Here is a 6,844-nt window from a genome sequence, read left to right as displayed (position 1 = left end):
AAAATAGTCCCCAAATCCTTCTTTTCCCCTTTCTCCCCCTCCCCCCAAAAACCACGCCGCTACTCCTTTCCTGCCCTTTTCTCCATTATTTAAAAAATAAAAATAAAAAACCTAGCTATGGATTTTTGCCAGACTACTTTCAGGGAACAGTGGCAATGTGCCTCACATTATGCAAGTTGAACTATATATTGACTATATATTACAGCTTGCATTACATGACATAGCTAAGCTTCAAGAACAAATGGCCTAGGAGAGTTGGATGAAAAATAAATCACAACACAAAGACTATCATAACCCAATCAAATTCCTTCATATCCTCTCCAGAAACAAACCCCCAATATCCTAGTGGATTCAGATGAAAATTGGTTGTCTCTCTCTACAAAGAGGCAAGCACCAAGCTGCATCTCAGTAAGAGTCCGGAAGAGGCAGCCTGGTTCATTCTTCCATGAAAGGCAGCAAGGAGCTCAGCTATTGCAGCAAGCCTGAAGGACACGACAGCAACACAGCAGGACAGCCAGCCCATCACCTTTTTCCCTGATGATACCTGCAAGGAAACTGAGGTAGCAGGGATGTCCTTCATAGGAAACAACAAAGCAGGGAACATATTTAAAGGACTGTTCGGCAACTCATCCTGCCAGTAAGAAGAAAATTTCCTTTGGCTCAAACTAAATTCCTTGCTCTCCAGCAGTACCAAACAGCAAAGCTTCTTCTTTATTTGCATAACATGCAAAGCAACTGAAGACCATGCATTTGGATCCTGATCTTTAAGTGCTCTGCTCAGCAAGAGGTGCACTTCATGCATCTGACAGCTAAACTCACTCCAGCCCCTCTGAAATCTTTATAACTTGTTTAGAAGCACACAGAACAGCCATTGGCCTAAATTAGGAGCACATTTATGCACACATGAACAATCTTGACCCAGTTCTTGTCACATCGTGTCCAACACTCCATTTTATTATTAGCACAAGAACAAAGGCCTGTGTATATACATGAGGTGTTATGAATACCCATTCACTGCACATATGAGGAATGAAATGGGAAGAATCATTCCATTATTTGCCATCATCATCCTCGAAGACCCACATAAGGCCATCACTATAAAAATACATCTGGCTGGCAGTGTTTGATTCTGATTCAAAGCACATGCCACTGGACCCTGTGAGTTAGCTAGCACCAGCTGGCACAGGCACGGTGAACAGAATGTCTTTCTAGCACAGGCGGGAGAACTCTCAACATTCAAGTACACAAAAACAGCTTAATGTGGGTTTTGCTTTACGATTTCAAAACTCAGTTTCCCTCCCTACAATACACTACACTGCGAAGCAGAAGGGCCACTTCAACCAATGCCAAACATGAGGGCATTTTCTCCTCCAAAAGCCTTTATGGGTTGTAGCTTTCTTGCTTAGAGGATAGATGACTAATTCCTGGCTGAGGGATAAAACTAAGATCCACCCCACCACAACAAACAGCAAGGCTGCTGTTGTCCAGGTCATTAAAGCATTCTGCATAGCAGAAGCACATTTCGTGCTTGATCATCATAAAGATAGTTCTCCACAGGATTCTTAATGAAGTTCTAAATGTCATGGGCTGAAATCTGCTAGAGGACACCACACAGGATTTACATTTTATCCTGCAAGCACGTACGCTGCCTGAACTTTCAGTTTAAGTGTAAAAAAAGAAGGAAACAGATCTCACCTGAAAGAAACAAATTTGTTCCTAGCAGACTGAGCTACTTCTCTTTTTGAGAAGCCCAAAAGGCAAACTTCTAGCTTTGTATTGCCAGAGAAATTTTTAAAATGTAAGCAAATCCAGAAGTTTTGCTCATAGGATAAATAACAGTGCCTTATTTAGTCTGACTGCATTTGTGCTCCTTGCTCTCCTCATCAAACTAGCATCCTCATCCCATCAAAGTAAGCTGATGACTTGCTAAAGGCTCAGTTAATTCCAAGCTAGACTATATCTATACCAGAATTCAAACTGCACCAAGCCACGACAAACCCTGCCCTGATAGCTTTAGATCCGGGATTAAGAATAGGAGTAAATACTAAGCTGAAATGTGTCCACTGGACTGTATCATATTTTTAAAATCACAAGCATCCCAAAATCTCTGTGGCTTGTTCTTTGATAGACATAACTTGGAAACACTGATTTCTCACCTGTGATTTTCCTGCCCTTCACCACATGAAACATAAACTAAACACAAAGCAGACTGCAAGCTCAAAACATGTTCTGAAACTAAACTTAAGACAGTGAGAGATTGCAATTCCAACAGCCAACAAAGCCTTAGTTCAAACTTCTGTATTCCCACTGCCATGAAACACAAACACAAGCAGGTACCCTATGATGTTTTCAGGTTCTGTGGAAAGAAGGAAATGGCTCTGTTAGACCATCTCCTTTCCTCACAGATGTTAGTGCTCCCTCCTCACAGAATCTCCATGAGAACTCTGCCACAAGAGAATCACCCCAACTGCCCCCTGCTGCACACAACCCTTGGCACTAAGATCAGCTAGGTGTGTGACTGCACGTAACAGAGAAGCATCAGGACCTATAGAAAGTACCTTTAGAGAGTGTCAGAAGCCTGGTCTCTCATGGTAGGATTTGCACTCACATCATCTAACCGAGCCAGAGGGGCCAGAGAGGCAGTCATGGTCTCACCAGCACCTTCCTGGCTCTGCAGAGCTTCTACTTCTCTTATGTTGGCTCTTGCTCACCTGCAGTGAGCTGAAGGAGCACCCCAGAAATCCAGCCGGAGTCATGTCTGTGAAAACCATGCCTACCATTTAAAGGAAAATGTAGAAAGGAGAAAAAAAATGTTTCTGTTTTCTCTCTCCTGTACGTGCTGAATGTTCTTGTTAAAAGACTCATCAGCACAAAAAACTTTTCAGCATGATCTAACAACAACCAGTACACATGCTGGTTGTGGCCAAGTGCTTCTTCAACCAACCTCTCTGTTCACAACCAATTCCCTTTCTACAGATGAACCCTTCTGTCATCTTGCTTTAGAAATAAACATTAAAGCATCAACTTCCATGCTCTGCAGGTACATTAATAAAAAAAGTTTCAGCCCTTCTAACATCATCTTAAGTTTGAAACCATACTTGCACTGATAATCAAGAACATGCAAGCTATGGCCAAACCAGAATAAACTTTTGACTAGTCAGTGAACTGGAGAAGCACTTTTTCTTTTTGTCATAGAACCACAGAATCACCAAGGTTGGAAAAGACCTCCAAGATCATTCATTCCAACCATCCACCTATCACCAACGCTGCTCACTAAACCATGTCCCTCAGCAGAACATCTAAACATTTCTTGAACACCTCCAGGAACGGTGACTCCACAATCTCCCTGTGGTAGAGGAGTGCAGAGAAGTTTTTCCTAATGTCCAAGCTGAATCTCCCCTGGTGCAACTTGAGGCCATTCCCTCTAATCCTACAGATAGTTACTCAAGAAGAGAGGCTAACGCTCACCTCACCACAACCTCCAGGTCTGTTTCCTTTGCAGTCTTCCAGCCACTCTGCCCCAAGCCTGTAACACTGCCTACGGTTGTTGTAGCCAAAGTGGAGGACCCAGCACTTAGCCTTGTTGAGCCCATTGGCCTCAGCCCAGTTATCTAGCCTGTCCAGATCCCTCTGTAGGGCCTTCCTACCCTCGGGCAGATCAACACTTCCTTCAAGTTGGTGTCACCTGCAACCTGAGGATGCACTCAATGCCCTCATTCTGGTCATCAATAAAGATACTGAACAAGACAGGGCCCAGTACAACACCTGGAGAACCCCACTCAAGACCAGTCATCAGCTGGATTTAATTCCATTCATCACCACTCTCTGGTCCCGACCCTCCAGCCAGTTCTTTACACAACAAAGAGTGTACCTGTGCAACCCATGGGCTTCTCTCTGAAGTTAGACAGTACGTGGAGCTTACACTTTAATGCTTGTTTTTTTCCAAAAATGTCAGAATAGTATCAGCTGGAAATTGTGTCTGACATGCTCTTCTTTTTGTACTTATGACATGAAAACAGACAGATCCAAAGTTGTACTGTACAAAACTGTCAGAGATAAAAATGAATCAAAGATTTTGTGAAGCTGAGCACTGAAGCTTGCTGTCTTTAAAACTACCACAGTGCCAGACAATTTAGAGTCAGACAAACATATTTAGTATGGTTGCATGCATACAAAGATAACATAATTCTGTTCAGTTAAATCATGTTTTGAAGCTTTGTTGGATCCAAACATCTATCAAGACCAATTACTGGTTTTACAGTTCCATTCTTCTTTCCACAACTTTTAAGCAAGAATCTTTGCTTCTCTCTCTACTAGTTTTCTTTTGCTCCAATTTTTAGACTTTTTTCTTTCCTTACTAACATTACGTTACTGATGTTGAGATGTGGTGTTGAGAAACAGAACTGTTTTTGATTAAAACACATAGCACTGTGTAAAAATTCAGTGAATTTTCCCCCACACATCCTGATCCGCTCACTCAGTCTATCTCAAGCCTGGCTGTTACACTATGTGACTCTGTCAAACAATCTCCCACTTCAGCAAATGCATTGACCATAACCACCACACAAATCAGCTTGTAAAGAAGAGGCATGTGCATGTATGAATAATGAAAGATGTCCAAACTGCAGCTGCCATGCAGTTCATCACTTACCTAGTAGTGCAGCGTTATTGTAGGACAGCTCAATACAGCTATTCTCAAAACCCTCCCGTGCTCATGATTCAGAGAAACTTCTTAATTTTGAAGAGAGAAAAAAAGGTGCCAAGACTGAAAAAGAATGAAGATTTTAAACCAAGGGATACAAGATCTGTAGCAGAAGGGGGAAAGCAAATGGGAGAATATTTAGATCTGATTATAAGTGGGTCCTCACCTTCACCCCTAACTTTCAGGGCAAACCAGCCTAACACTGTAATTACTCATGCTTAATGACACTTACATGCTGGAGATAAAATAGCAACATTACTCATGGGCATTTTGGACCCTGAAAAATACAAGTGACACTTCACCTGCCAAAATCATCCTGGCAAAACTCCACTGACATCAGTGGACCTTCACTAACCATGAAATTGGCTCATAGTTGCTTTAAGACAATGAAAGCTTTGTTTTAGGAATATAGGGTATTCGTGTTGTTCTTAATAAAGCCCAGCAAACAATCACTTACTGTTAGTGAGCAAATACCACTGACAATAAGCAAGCAGCTACCACATTCGTTGTATACACTGCCTGTCCATATATTGCTGGGAAAACAGCCATCAATAAGGGAAGAGATTCTCAATTCGTATCAGGAGGAGATTGCTACTCGGGTTGCCCAAAAGAGCCAGAAGTTATTTCCATTTTAAAAATGTTCTTCTATACTCCTACCTCACTGCCAAGCCAAAGAAAGTTAAATATCCTGATCAGTGCTGCAGGATTTAGTACACACATATCTGTCCCACAGTGCAGAACAGACTGCTGCCAGAGTTATTCAATAACACGCCCACCACAAACTATACACAACAACCACATTGTGCTCGTTCAAAAGATTTCTTCCTCATTTTGATACATTTTTGTTGGACTCTGCAAATTCTTAATGCAAAACAAAAGTTCACACGTTCCTATCACCTAATAGAATCACAGAATAGAATAACTGAACTATTTGAATTGGAAGAAACCCTTAAAGGTCATCAACTCTGCTGCAATGAACAGGGACTCCTAAGCTAGATCAGGTGCTCAGAGCCGAATGTCTCCAGGGATGGGGCATCCAGAGCCTCACTGTCCACATTATAAAAAACTTTTTCCCTGTATTCACTCTAAACCCTCTTTTAGCATGAAACCATTTCCCCTTTTCCTGCCACAACAGACCCTGCTAACAGACCATTTGCTCCTATGGTCTCCCAAGTGTCCTACAAGTGTGCCCTGAACTTGCAGAACCAGCTCCAACCAAGACAGTACGTAGCACTGACATACAGCTCAATGAGTTCTGGCATTAAAAAAAAAAATCAAAGAAGAAGGAAACAAATAACTAAGTCACAGAGACCTACGTATCACCCCTTACTCATGTGAACACCCAAGTTCACAAAATCACAGAACTGTAGGGGCTAGAAGGGATCCGTGGAGATAGAGTCCAACCTCCCTGCTAAAGCAGGCTCCCTACAGCAGATCACAGAGGATGGCATCCAGATGGCTCTCGAATATCTCCAGAGGAGACTCCACAACCTCTCTGGGCAGCCTGTTCTCCTCGATGTGCAGCCAGTTGCACCGTCCTTCAACCCAATGCGGAGGAAGATCTGGACATCTGGACTCGCAACACACACAGGAGAATTGAAACCCCGACTGAACCACAGAATGGGAGCACAGAGTGAGCAGAGCCTGCTCCCGCTCCGAAGTAAAGCTAGGTTCGGATGCACACTTTGTACACGAGAAGTTCAGCTGCGCTCGCTGCCCTGAGCTCTGTGCCATCCCAGCCCCACGCAGCCCCGGGCGGCCGCCCCCCAGCCCACGGGCTCCTCTTGGAGAGGACAAAAGTTGCTTCACGGAGGAAACCGTTCCACCAGACCAAAACCAGGAGGAAATTTGCCATCATGGGCAAAACCACCGTTCAGGCTCCCGTGTCTGCTCGGACAGGAGCTCTCCCGGTTCTCTGCCCGCCCCAAGAGCGATGGGCATCTTCTATTCCCGCGATCCCGATCACACCTACGGGCGGGCAGACGGGGCTCCGCGGGAGCGCCTCCCTCAGCTCAGCCAGCCCGCCTTTGTGTGCCGGCAGACGCTGCACCTACCTCGCCAGGGCGGCTCTCTGCGGGGAACGAGGAGAAAAAGACCACGAGACGGGAGGAGGGGACGAATGAGGCCGCGCGGTACCCGCCC

The 6,844-nt window shown here is 44.2% G+C and overlaps 1 protein-coding gene across 2 annotated transcripts in view; it reads right to left on the bottom strand.

The window, feature by feature from the left end:
- FAM107B (family with sequence similarity 107 member B) overlaps nucleotides 1-6,844 on the bottom strand; it is a 61,886-nt gene extending 55,042 nt beyond the window's left edge. The window contains exons 1-2 of one of the 2 annotated variants that reach the window (XM_019617587.1): nucleotides 6,757-6,844; nucleotides 4,652-4,765 (exon numbers count right to left, since the gene is read on the bottom strand). The gene's annotated coding sequence lies outside the window, so the exon portion shown is untranslated. The remainder of the gene's footprint in view (nucleotides 1-4,651; nucleotides 4,766-6,756) is intronic. The other variant, XM_010716416.2, reaches the window with a different exon arrangement.

Source organism: Meleagris gallopavo, chromosome 1 (genome assembly GCF_000146605.3).
Source record: "Meleagris gallopavo isolate NT-WF06-2002-E0010 breed Aviagen turkey brand Nicholas breeding stock chromosome 1, Turkey_5.1, whole genome shotgun sequence".
Classification (NCBI taxonomy): Eukaryota; Metazoa; Chordata; class Aves; order Galliformes; family Phasianidae; genus Meleagris; species Meleagris gallopavo.
Note: the sequence above shows the minus strand (reverse complement) of the source record. Positions and strands in the feature narration are given on the sequence as shown.